Consider the following 14,358-nt stretch of genomic DNA (forward strand, 5'->3'; position numbering starts at 1 on the left):
AGCTATTTTATGTGCTTTTTGAAGCCACATGAGCAAGGTATTTTAGCAAAAATGATATACTCCCAAGCTAAAGGATGCAGCTTACCCTGGCAATTATCGCCCAATTGCAATTACTACAAACGCGTCGAAGATAATTGAGTCCGTTCTCCTAGTGAGGCTTCTCCCCTTTCTACACACTACTGACAACCAGTTCGGCTTTAAAGCAAACCACTCAACCGACACCTGCATCTACATCCTGAAAGCATTGCTGAGCTATTACATATCATCAGCCTCTCCTGTTTTCCTATGTTTTGTAGATGTGAGAAAAGCATTTGACAGCGTAAACTACCCGAAGCTGCACAAACAAGGCACACCTCTATATCTAATTGGTATTTTATACTGCTGGTTCTCCACACAGCAATTCTGTGTCAAATGGGGTAATGTACTGCCGTACACCTTCGGCTCCCTAAGCAGTTAGGCAAGAAGAATATCTAAACTATGGGAAAGATGAAATAATGAGGCGTCTGTGCTTAAATGTCTTATTCTCTATTTTTGCAATTATGAAGTGTCATCTCCAGAAATCTGTCATTATTATTATTATATTATTATTATTATTATTAATATTATTATTATTATTATTATTATTTTTCTACGTTTCTTGTTATTCTTGGTATTTTTACTTTTTATTACTACTGTGATTAATATTGTAGAGTTTTGCAATTTTCAATATTCATATTTAGTCTTCTTGGCCTGACTTCTGTAACCACCTAAGGTCACCAGATGGAAATTAATCGTCTGCAATCTGTATTTTTAGTTGTTATCATTTTTAATATATTATTTTTACTATTATTCTCCATATAATTACCGTCATTACCATTATTAAGAATTCTGTTTTTTCTACTTCTTCAGCAAGTGTGTGGAGACTGCCGATTATTATTTTTATCATGTTATCTTATGTATCTAGATTGTGTGTATTGTATTTGTATATTCTATGTATATGGCCCAGAGCTGCAATAAAGAATATTATTATTATTATTACTGTTTATTTATCTCATCATCACTGGTAGCTAGTAGACAGATAAGGATCAAGAAACGTAATATTTCCGAGAAATTTCATATATTTATGATTGCACATTTACAGTAAAAAGAAAACGACTTTTTTTTACATTTTAATGAAAGTATACTTTATAAGTCAAATGTGATGACACATTTGAATTTCGGTAGGAATAATGGAAAGCCACATGCTGTGACTTCTTGGTGCTTTGGCGGGTGACGGGGGCCAAGTTGGATTTGGGGAGGGGGACTTAAGTTTGGAGGGGCAGTTGGCCCTCCAGCCCTCGCTAAATGACGCCCCTGAGCTAAACCATAGTTCCTCTGTTTTCCACATAATCCTAACTCTCGAACTTTAATAAATATTTTCATTGGACTCTGTCCTTTTTCTCATACGAAAAATATATCTTTTCACGTTTCTGGCCTTTCATTTCTCTAACAAGACTTTTTTTATTATTTTCTTTTCCTTTCTCACTGCTTGGTACCATGAGGTTCAAAAGAATTTCAATCTTACCTACCCTTTTTTTTCCTGCCTGACCAAGTATTCTCTTCTCTTTCACAGGTTTCAATTTCACGTACAGGCTGCTCTAGGAGCAAGAGCTCACGCCAGTGTAGTGCAGGCTTTAACCTACAGTAAAACAACAACAGTAAGCACAGAACCACACTTTTAGAAAAAAAAAAGGATTACGAAAAGTTTTGATATCCTTTGAATTCTACTTCAGAAGATACACCATCTTCCTACAGCAGCTTAATTTCATGCTAGGAGAATTACAGTAAAAGAGTGAGTACATATATTTGTTTGTTCTGGTCATCTTTTTGTATTTATATATTTATATTCAACACTAGCATAAAGGAATATTTATGCAAACGTACCTCCTTTGCAGATAATTAAATTTAGGGGATACAGATCAGCTGTTCGTAAATTCCCAACTTCGTTTCCCCAATATATATATATATATATATATATATATATATATAATTTATATATCGAGAGAACAGAGAAAACGCATTTTTTCAAAGTGGAAATATCGTATTTCTATTGGGTCTGTAGAAGGGACCATAATCTCACATAAATCTTTCCTCCTGTCACAACAAGTCACCAACCGCAACTTCAAGAACACACAAGTACTAACGAGGCGCTAAGAGAAGTCGCATCTGGCCAAAACCAAAGAGTCCTATGAGGGGACAACCGGAAGCAGAGCATGGAAGACACCCTTCACCCCCTTGCCTTCAAAGGAGAGTCCAAGAAAATAAGCCACTTTCACAGGTCAGGTCAGATGATTTGCCAATCAAATGCCATCAATGCCAGAGACCTAAAGGCGTCCTACAAGGAGCCAATACCCAATAACCAACAGGAATTCCTTAAAACACACCTCCAAGAGTTGGAATGAAGCAAGTGGAGGAGGTGCCTCAGAAACACAGTACCTGCCCAGAATATAACGTCATGGTTGACACAAGGGGAAAATAGGGGATATAAGGAGAAACACACAGAAAAGAACAGAGTTGATAAGAGCGGAAAGAGAGAGAGAGAGAGAGAGCAGAAAAGAGTTCCTAACTGAGAGGAAGCAGGAAAGGAACCGAAAGACAGCGCGAGAAGAAGTGTGTTAATGCGTGATTGACTCTTAGAACATTAGTCCCCTTAATCAAATGTGTTAAGTCTCTCAATCCAATATTCTAAGTCTCGAACCAGTAGAAACTATAGGGTGGAAACTGCAAGACAATAAGTGCGAATAAACCAGAAACAGGAGCAATTAATCATTTTCCCCCTAACCTTAAGTTTTTTGGAATTTAGTTAATTGTTTTAAAGAATCGCTTGTTCCTACTTAACAATAATTACTGCACGCCACTACTCCCGACACGCTACTTTAGTGTCACGTCCGAGAGGAAAGAAACGGGCACGATATATACATATATATATATATATATATATATATATATATATATATATATATATATATTTTATTCATGATGTTACCTTGTAATATGTATATCCTATAGTTTTGATATATTTACTCTTCTGTTTATCATGTGTTATGTGTAATAAGAATAATTGTTGAAATGTCGTATGTAGTGTAATGTCAGATCTCAAAAGAGTTAATGATTTAGATAACATAACAGCATAATTTAGAATTAATAATATCTTTCTTGATACTAGTGTAGTAACGTAAGAGAAATTAAGTTTTAGACCAGATGTGCCATCTGTCACCAGTTAAGGTAAAGCACTGACAGGTTGTGAATAACAATTGCTGCTCCATTCTGGAAACCAATTCGAGTTTTTTGTTTTGTTCTTAAAACATGCCAGTCATAATTAGCCAACTACAGTCTGTTTTGATCATTTCAAGATTTCTGTAAAAGCTTTGTCTCATGCAAGAGAAAACTAATGATTTCACTATGTTAAATGCATTCCATACGATTTTCTGGTAAATGACGTGTACTTTTGAGAAATGCGAACAAGTATTGCACTGAAGCTCATGGCAGGTGTGTCATGTTTAAGATTGCATTGCTCTGTCCCGATTGCTTTCAAAAAGTTTTGCTGGAAGTGACATCACCTTCCTCCTTCTAGAAAACTGGTATCTCCTTCCCAAAATGCCTTAATGACATCATATGACTGTTTCATTTCATACTGAATCCTCAGATTTACTCATTCTGATTTTTGAGACCGATCAGTTTGGTTCCCTCTCTCTCTCTCTCTCTCTCTCTCTTCTCTTTAAAGAGAGTCATTTTAACGTATTATATTTGTGTCATTGGAAAGCACATTAGCTTTTGAGATCTGATCATAGGAAAAGTAATGGCGCTCTAACAAAAAAGTAAAGTGTGTTTTGTAAATCTAAAGCAGGTGCAAGTGATTTTACACAGGTTCTCACAAGCTTGTGTAAGGTAGAGTGAATTTTACTTATTATTACCATGGTATAATAAGGTATATTAAGAGAATTTTTGCCTAAGTGAAATTATTGTTGATAAATCTTTTGTGTAATCTTGTGTGTTCTTGTGTTTGCAATCTCTTGATTTTTCACATTTTACAGGTATTAAGATTTAACATTTATTTACTTAGCATTTAAATAATTCTTTTATAATTTAACATTGCATACTTGATTTAATTTTTCACGATTAAGATTTTCTTTCAAATCTTGGACAATTTTTGATAGTTTAAATTTGCTTGATTAATTCAATTCTTGGTAAATTAAAGTTTTTGTGATTTAGTTTTGTTTAATAATTTAACTCAAGAATTAATAAAATTTTTATGTTGTTTTCAAGTAACAGTAAATTTTTCAGATCGTGAATTCTGATTATAAATTTTGAATTTAACAATCAATTTTTGTACTTGAAATTATTAAAAAACAGTGTTTCATTTATTGACCACCAGTGAATAGGATTAATTGTGTGTATAAGGCAAAGTGATAAATATGTTTTGTTCCTTTAAGGGGAGCGCTGATAAAATCGTTTTTCGCTAATAACTCCCGTGTTTTAATGAATCAGTTTCAAATTTTGTGCCTGGGTTTATTTTTGTATAGGCAAAGGACTGGTAACCATACTTTTCGCCCTACTATTAGTTTAACCCTAACCCCACAATTCTTTCAAATGCATCTCCTCCATAACTCTGCAAACTAAGAGCTCAATTTACGTGGTAGACAGATATTGTATATTAGAACAAAGTAAGAGAGCGTTTTTTTTCAATTTTTTTTTCTTTTTTTTTAAAGAATATTTTTCGTTTTTTGAAAAAACTTCGATTGATTTTTTGGAAAAAAATTCCCCAAAAATTTTCGAGGGACAAAATGAAAAAAAACTCTCTCTTTGTTTGTAGACAATTTATTTAGCTTTCATTTGCTTTTTGTTTCATTGAGATCGGTGCATTCGTTATGGAGGAGATGCAGTTTGAATGTCGATAACTTTAGTTTTGAGATATCGGCCTTCAAAGTTCTATAACGATATGAGGAGCGCTTGATAAAATCGTTTTTCGCTAATAACTCCCGTGTTTTTTTAATGAATCAGTTTCAAATTTTTGTGCCTGGGTTTATTTTTTGTATAGGGCAAAGGACTGTAAACATAATTTTCGTCTTCCGCCCCCCATTAGCTGGTAACCCCACCCCCAAAATTTTTCAAAATGCATCTCCTCCATAACTTTTGCAAACTAAGAGCTCAAATTTACGTGGTAGACAGATATTATATATTAGAACAAAGTAAGGGAGCGTTTTTTTTTCAATTTTTTTTCTTTTTTTTATGAATATTTTTCGTTTTTGAAATCTCGGATTGATGTTTTGGAAAAATTTCCCAAAATTCGAGGGACAAATGAAAAAACTCTATTTGTTTGTAGACAATTTATTTAGCTTTTGTTTGCTTTTTGTTTCATTGAGATCGGTGCATTCGTTATGGAGGAGATGCAGTTTGAATGTCGATAACTTTAGTTTTGAGATATACGATATTTTTTGCTTCTCTGTGTATTTATTTGCTTGCTGTTACACAGTTTGATGTTTTTATGACATATTTATGCCAAAAATATATAACAATAGACTTGCAAAGTAATATAACTTCGCTAAATGAAGCTAGAAAGCTTAGTGTCAAAACACAGCTCAGGTTGGGCAGTGCGACGCTTACTTAGTGAAGCTCTGAGCTGCTACTGACTGACTGTCTGACGCCACCGCCTGCCTTGCGATTCCTGGTTTTCGCTGGATGCGCACTAGGTCCACAGGGTTGCCATATAACGCATTTAGATATTATTATTTCATAGCTAAAAGGAAATTACTACCGATATACTGACATTATCATTACATTATACGAAAAATGTAATTTTTCTATGATAGGGTTACTGTTTTTGTTTATAACTCCTAAACTATGGCGAATTTTTTAATAAAACTTTCTGAGAAGATAGTCAGGATATGTATGATGCCATATATAAAATATCTCAGAAAATTTTGATTTTTCGATTTTTTCGTCAAATGCTCCCCTTAATTTTGCTGAAGTGAATTAAGACCAGGGAAACCGTTAAAGTTGTTTGATGGAGTGATCCCCTTTTACTCTAGTATATTTCTTGTTTAACTGTCAGTACCTCACAGTTGTTTTGATAAACTTAGTTTGATTTTTCACATGATTATTGAGCTTTTTTAAGGGATCACTGTTACCTTTAGAATACTCAGTCATAATTTTTATTGTTATGACAGTTCAGGTATCTGGCTGAAGTGAGGTAAATTTTGAATTCTGTGATTAGTTTTGTATAACCAGGTGCTTGGTAATGTTTCATGACAATGTATATATATATATATATATATATATATATATATATATATATATATATATATATATATATATATATATGTGTGTGTGTGTGTGTGTGTGTGTGTGTGTGTAAGGAACCGCATGGTGGTCCTATGGGCATCCCGCTTTCTCTCTCCCTCCCGTGTGTCAGCGGCGATTGCTCAAAGGAACACAACTTCTACCATACAATATTCCTATCTGTTTCCCTCTAACCATTGTTGTCTCGATCCATATACAATCACCACTACTTGCATTGCCATGCAAGCATTCCGATCATATACTCATAATGTTCCACCAATGTCTCAAACTGTATGTATGTTTCTGTTTGTGAAGACACCAAACGTCTCGCCATTTCACATATATTATGCTACTGCATTGTATTCATTAATCTGTCTCGAATCTCATGCAAATGTCCATATGTGGAATTTTCTGGCCTTTCCATTGATATATGTTTTATCATTGTACGTTTATTATGTCTCTCACAATCGCCATCTGTTTGCCTGTCGACAAGCACAGATGTCCGAAACATAATCTCTGTTTCATCTTGTCTGTGCGTAGAAACTACATTGCGGCTCGCACCAGCCAATAACAACTTAGAAGATTCTGTACATTCATAACCTAACCATCTCACAGACTCATCAACATAGAGTTACAGGCTCCTCTGGGAGCAAGAGCCCGTGCTGGAACAAGGCCAGCTAAATCTGAAACAACAACAACTGCACATTCATTCAGTAAGGAACCACCAATAAACTAGACAACACCCAGCCAGTATGTCACTCAATACCTTCCTCACACTGGTGACCCTGGAGTGACCCGAAGGAGCCGATGGTAGACGTCCGACCCACGATGACGACCCATGCGCCAACGAACCCTTCGGTGCCTCCTCGACTCAGCCTTCAGTCGTTCCCGAGCCTTCAGTAGATGTCCGACCCACCGAGATGACCCACCCCACCACCGGAGCCCTGGACGCCTCCTCCAGGAAGCCTGACGCTGCCCCCGAACTCGTACCGGACGAGCTGACCAACGAAGGACCAGCCGACGTCATCCTTCAGCCTGCTGGCGTCCCCCTCGAGCTAGCTACCGAAGGATCAGCCGACGTCATCCTTCAGCCCGCTGCTGTCCTCCTCGAGTTCCTGCTGACCGGGGTCGCCCTTCACCCTGCTGCCCGCCCAAAGCCCAAGCCCTTCGCGCCCATTCAGATTGTCAGCAAGACGATTTCCGTTATCGGGACCTTGCTTTGGGGGTGGGGGCGGTATTGTAAGTGACCGCATGGCGGTGCTATGGGCACATGTTCGTGTGAGTCAGCCATCGGACAAAACAAGACAAAGCATCCCGCTCTCTCTCTCTCTCTCCTCCCTTGCGTCAGCGGCGATCGCTCGAAGGAACGCAGCTTCTACCATACAGTATTCCTGTCTATTTCTCTCCAACCATTGTTGTCTCGATTCATGTACAATCACCACTACTTGCATTACCATGCAAGCATTCTATCATGTACTCGTAATGTTCCACCGAGTCTTCTGCATCAAACTGTATGTAGGTTTCTGCTTGTGAAGACGCCAAACGTCTCGCCATTTTCACATATATTATGCTACTACACTGTATTCATGAATCTGTCTCGAATCTCATGCAAATGTCCATATGTGGAATTTCTTGGCCTTTCGACTGATATGTGTTTTATCATTTTACACATATTATGTTCTTCATCTGCTTGTCTGTCGACAAGCATAGATGTCCGAAACACAATTCTGTTTTGTCTTTGTCTGTGCGTAGAAATTCACACATTAGGCTTCCTGCGCCAGCCAATAACAACTTCTGAAGATTCTGTACATTCATTCAGTAAGGAACCAATTAATAAAACTAGACAACACCTGTGCCGGTATAACACTAATACCTTCTCATATATACTGTATATATATATATATATATATATATATATATATATATATATATATATATATATATATCCTGTAAGGTAGGAGATGATTTCAGAATATCTGCTACAAGTGCATTATAACGTACTTTGTATAGTATATGATCGTCGGTTAAATGATCATGTTATAAGAAGAATGTAGACTTTAACGCTACTTAATTTGTTTCCTGTCTTACCATCTCTTTATTTAGATATAAAGTGAAATATATATAAAAACAAAGGCATCGCCCAAAAAAACTTACTGGAACGAATGGTCTTGTTTGTACTCTGTGAAATTGCAACGTTTATTATGTTTTCCGAGATTACAGACGCAACTCACATGACCGCAAGAGATTCTCGTATTGTTACCCATAGAAAAGAAAGAAAACGATATAAAAAAGTAATAAAGAAAATTAGTCCTAAGCATAGGGGTAACTTTATGTAGAAGAAAGAACAGCGGCCTCCCGATTATATTCCATTTTGTCTCAGTGCATTGTGGGTAAGGATGGCTAATGTAATTTTTTTTTTTGGTAAACATTTTTTTTTACATTTATTGCATTGTGGAATGGGAAATATTTTCCTATGTTTTACCAAATAAGGACTTTTAGAGATAGTGAACCCCACCTTTATATCCAGTTGGAGGACCAGGTCGATACCTAGCTGGTATGCCAGTGCCCACCCCAGGACCCCCCAACCTAACCTAATGAACCTAGCCTAGAGCATCTAAGCGAGTGCTTGATATTGATGTGACATCATTCCTTAAATTTACCTTAATCTGAATGAGAACTATCGGAGAGATTAAGATCCTTGTAAGTAACTCAATTTGTATGTAACCCCGACTCAGAAACTCAGTTCTCCCATGTTGGTCCCCCAAATTGTGGATTATAAGGTGTTCACTATCACTAAAGGTACCAGTTTGTCCAAAAGACCAGTGTTAGAAACGTTCGGAGCCCACATTAAAATATAAGAAAATTTTATTTCAAGTCCAAAATTCCATAATGGTTTAAAAGGAAATGATAACGTTATTTTCACCAAAAAATGTGGGTGCGAGGACTTTGTTGAAACCAGATTAATTTTCTTGTTTTAAGTTTCACCTGATACTCTAAATAAGTTGGATTTTCGATTTCAGTCGCTGCTTGAAAAACTGACATCTGTTCTTAGTCATGTCTCCTTTGGTGCAAGCTGTAACTTTGTTCTTTGGATTATTTGGCTTATTTAAATCTTGGTGTTTGTTTTGAATGTTTCTGACGTTCATTTTGTAACAAATTACCAATTTAAGTATACCAGAACCACTTATATCCTACATTTATGAGGTACTACAGTGGGAGGGCAGGGTTTTCGGCGGGAAAAATACAAGAGTGAAATAGGCTTACAAAGACGGTACTTTTGCTAGTTCAGAATCTGATCAAGTCAAGCTTTAATAAACTTTCTTGAAGTGGTACTAGGTGTAAGCAAAGACCAGGTGACCAAGGTTATGTAAGTTTTAGGGGAGGTGTTCAGATGCCAAGTCTTCCAACCAATAAGGACATGGTGCCCCAGGTTAGGTTAGCTTAGGTTTCAGCCCTGTTAATTATAATTTACTGTGCCCCAGGTTAGGCTGGGGTGGGTAAAAGGTACAGCAAAACCAACACCTCAGTTACCCACCAGCCAGGTAAGGAACCTGCACGACTGGTTAGGTTAGGGAGCAACCCTATTGTTTTCATTCACAGTTTTTTTTTAGGTTGTTGGAGGTCCAGGGGATGCCAAGCCCCTGGCCATGTAAGTGACCTGGTGCACTAGGTTAGGTTAGGTTAAAAACAGCTTTTGGGTTTCACTCATTTTGTGTTTTCCTCACCGAAAATCCTGTTCGCCCACTGTGCCCTTCCCCCTTCAATACTTATAGGATATTATGGGTCTAGTATTTTAATTTTTGACGAAAATGAACATAGTATTAAAGCAGTACAGGCATGTCCTACTTTCAACTCCAGAATGTGATTACCCCCCATGTATTGTTAGAATGTGGGGTGTGCATAATGATTTAACTACCCATTTCCAACAGAAATTAATATCAAATTTTGACAGTAATAAAAAAAAATTGGCATTAATGATAAAATATGTCAACCCTCCCCGTAAGACATAGTGAGAGTACTGTAACAACAGGTTAACCAGAGTACAGTACTACATTAAAGTGTGAAGACAAGTGCTGACACAAGGACTATAGCAGAAAGGGAGAGTGAAGAAGGATCATTATTACTGAGTGTTTCCAGGTTGTCCTGAAGTAGTTTCAACACTTCCAGAAGCAGGTTAACCTACAGCTCTTAAGTAAGCTTCCCTACGTGACTTAAACTTCTTGTAGTCATTGTGTTCATTATCTAGTTTACATCTCTACTCCCAGTAGTAATTGTGGTTTGACAACTTAATGGATTAATCTTACCTTACACTGACCCACATGTGATGATGATTTTTTTTAACTACTACAGATAAAGAGGTCTTTTTTTATAGAAGTCTGAGAGAAAGTTCTGCTGTTGTCAGAGATAAACAACTTTGGAACTCATGACGTGCAGCTAACTGAAAAAGGCCTTTATAAGATTTCCCCAGTGGTACTATTTCACACAAAAATAGACTGTATGTGTTAGGTGTAGATGAACACGCTGTCGATGGGATAAATATGTGCTAATACTGGGGTTTATAAAAAATATACGATTAATTAAGTGTGGGGCATCATTAACCAAATGTCAGTTGTCTCTGCTGATTCCTGTTTATCACACTCCCAACCTTGATAAAAGTCTTTATCAAAGGCACATGCCGGTGACTTCAATAGCTTGTTCTATTAAGTTGATTATAAACGTATCTTGACACATCATTAAAAACATGAAACTGACATGCCCAGTCAGCCAGTAAATAAATGGGAAGTCTTCAGGTAGGTAGTTTTCTACTATTGCAAATAAAAAGAACTCTAGCTGACCAGAGTTTGTCATGTCTAGTACCTGTTATGAGTTATATCAGTACATTACAGTACACGTGAAGGACAAATGAAGGAAAAGATTCATGAAGATCTTGAAGAAACCACAGGATGCTTTACTCATTATCTAACCTTCATGCAGAAAGGCATTGTCATGGTAAAATAAGAGCGGTTCAAAGACACACTTCTAAATCTAAGATATTCATGACTTCATTGGGTAAATGGATGACAAAAGTACACGAGACCAGAACAACATGGAGAGGACTCACGCCCAGCAAATCTCATTAGGGAAAAATCTGATGTAAAATTGTTTATGAAGATGATGATGGTGGTATGGAATCAAAATTATGCACTGATGAGTGTTATTAAATGAACAGAGGTTAATTTGGTGTGAATGTTACGGAAGTGAAATACAGTATAAACCCTGGAGGTATAAGGATTTTGTTGCCCGTTTGTTTAGGATTTATGTGTTGGTAGAAAGATTTCATTTTAATTTCCATGGGTTATTATTAAATGTCCTATAAGAAATAACATTGATTTTAATGTATTTTCACTCTTGCAGATATTTACAGGTCGGTTACAAAAATAAAAAAAGTAGAGAGGGGGTATCAGGCTTCAGCAATATTCCACAGAAACTTACACCATACATATCTGAGCAAGAGTTTGACTTCACTTGCAGTAATAGTTTGTCGACAAAGTCAAGAGGGGAGCTGACACTGGGTTATGTAATGCTACATTACCGGTATCCAGAAGGGGGTCTTCTGTCATCAGATCATGGCATCTCATCACCTACCACCTCCTGGACCAGCATGATTACATCCTTTGACATTTGTTTTTTATTTATTTGTTTTTTTTTTTCAATAGTTATTGGCTTGACCAAAACTGTCCAGAAAATATAGATAGCTTCGTATATCCCCTTCTTTTTTCAGGGCAAGTCTTCTGTCATGAGTGAAATGCTCTTTATATTAATTATTATTGGGTAATCTGTCTGTTTTGTTTTCATTTATAGATACACATTTCTTTTAAAGATATTTTGAAGAAATTATTTTATAATAGTAAAGTACACAGATTGCTGTGAAGTACAGTCTTTCTGCTCAAGTTTGTTTTTTGTTGTTTATCTGACTTAACATTCCAAGTTGTCATGTGACATTATATTCAAAGTAATGTACCAAATCTTCGAGTGGGGGTAATTTACAAACCCCTTTTGCTGCCAGAATTCATAATCATTGTTGTTATAGATACCACCTTGCATTTTATTCCATGGGTTGTTATTCCAATTACCCCTTAAATTATTGGCAAGTCTGGTTAAAATCTGCCATTTCTATTGTGAATATTGAGATGTTCTTAAGGTTTGATGCAACCAGATATATGTGACCTATACAATGTTTTTTTCATATGAGCAGCTCGTTGCTGCAAAATTGCATGCAGCATTGAGGACTCAGCAACCTTAAAGCAGCAGATGGGTCTTCAGCAAGCAGAAGGCATTTTTTTTTTTCACCATCCATTTTATATATCCCTAATGTTTCATGTCTTAGCATTATGTACTCTTAATATTTGCTGACTCGTTTACAGTATTAATGGTTTGGTGTTGGTTCTCTGCTGATTTAGGTTAACTGTTTTCCTTATTACTAATGTTCTTAATCAGAGCTATTTTCTGAATAAGCATGCTCTGCCTGTTATTAAGAACCTTTTTTCTGATTAAGAATGTTCTACCTGTTATTAAGAACCTTTTTGTTGTGTTGTTTTATTTCCTTGTTCATTGCATATTTGAATCCACTAAGACCTAATGTGGGCCTAACGCTCGTTACTAGTAGCTAAAATGCTTAGTTTAACGTTTGAATACTTTTAAATCTGTGCAGGTTGTATTGCTTATCTGCTTCCAAACACAGTTAATCAAATCTCAGAAAAAATTACTTTTTGATGCAACCAAACAAACAACTGTTTAGGCCAAGTTTGGAATCACTAGGTTTGGTCATTGTTACTGCGCACTTCCGTTAACCTCAGTTCATCAATACTAAAAAGAAGTTTTGGTCCTGTAGACTCTGCTTTTTTTACTTTGTATGAAAACTGTTGTCATTATATGTGAATTATATATGATGTTAGCATGTAATATGAACATATTTGAGTTTGCAAAACAACCAAAAGTGAAGGTTTTGTGAGATACAAGCAAGATTTAGATAGTTTAAGTGTTGGCTTGTGTACAGTATTACCCGTCCCGCATGGTCATTAGGTCAGAATGTTAAAATACTTGAACTTAACCATGGTCGGTGGAGTGTTTAAGTTTGCAGTTGAAAGTAGTACTATACCAATTTTCTCCTGAGCTTAGAGAAAACTGTTTGTTAAGGTACGGATAAGTGTAGTTGTAATGGCTTGTGAATATTTGGAGGCAAATATATCACATTGTTTGCCTGGAAGGACCGTTGGGAGTTGTGGGAACAGGAGTAATGCATGGCCAACTCTAATTTGTTGCACAAGTACTTGAAGCTGATTTTGAGAGGAATGTTCCGTAGGTGCCAAGTTGAGGTGTGCCAAACTCCTTTCAAGGAGGGCTGAAGCCTTACTTGTTAGGAACTATATTGTGGTAAAGATTGTTTTTTGTATTTTGAAAACCGTACATCATTCCTTTTGTGGGGAATTGGACCTCATGAAAGCAGATTAAGGTTCAAGTAATGTGTAATGTTTTAGGGTTAAAGCAGGACGAACATTTGTTATATACTGTACAGAAAATTGTAAATACATACTTTTCCTTTGTATACTGTCATATTTAGCTTAGATGCCAGAGGAATTGTATGGCAAAGCTTATATAAAGATTCAGGTAATTGGACAAGGTGAAATCTCATTCTTGTGTTAATTTTCAGTTCATCTCATATGTCTCTCATATAATTTAATATAATTTTAATAATTTTACTCGCATTGTAAGTAATTGATATTCTGTAAATGAATGATTGACTGTCCCTGATCTGGAAGATAATACTGTATAGCATATTACCATATTTATTTGTTATGACTCGAATGGTGACTTGTAAATTATTTATTGCCTGTACTAAGTAGTTCAGAGTTAATTTGTTTTTAAGTAATCTAATAAATTAAGATATGTTAGTGATGAGTGGTAGTAAATTTCATATGGTTTCACTGCAAGCACCATTCTGTAAAGATATCTGATATCCTGCAGTATATTTACAAAGGCAGGACACGCTACAAATAATATACTAATATAAGATAAACAAAA

At 36.2% G+C, this 14,358-nt stretch overlaps 1 long non-coding RNA gene across 1 annotated transcript; it reads left to right on the forward strand.

Annotated features, from left to right (window-relative positions):
- Positions 1-1,585: 1,585 nt before the first annotated feature.
- On the forward strand, positions 1,586-14,358 carry LOC136832027 (uncharacterized). Its single transcript, XR_010851022.1, has 2 exons — positions 1,586-1,810; positions 11,692-14,358. It is a non-coding gene; the product is annotated as an uncharacterized lncRNA (long non-coding RNA).

This window comes from Macrobrachium rosenbergii, chromosome 49, assembly GCF_040412425.1.
Source record: "Macrobrachium rosenbergii isolate ZJJX-2024 chromosome 49, ASM4041242v1, whole genome shotgun sequence".
NCBI classification, from domain to species: Eukaryota; Metazoa; Arthropoda; class Malacostraca; order Decapoda; family Palaemonidae; genus Macrobrachium; species Macrobrachium rosenbergii.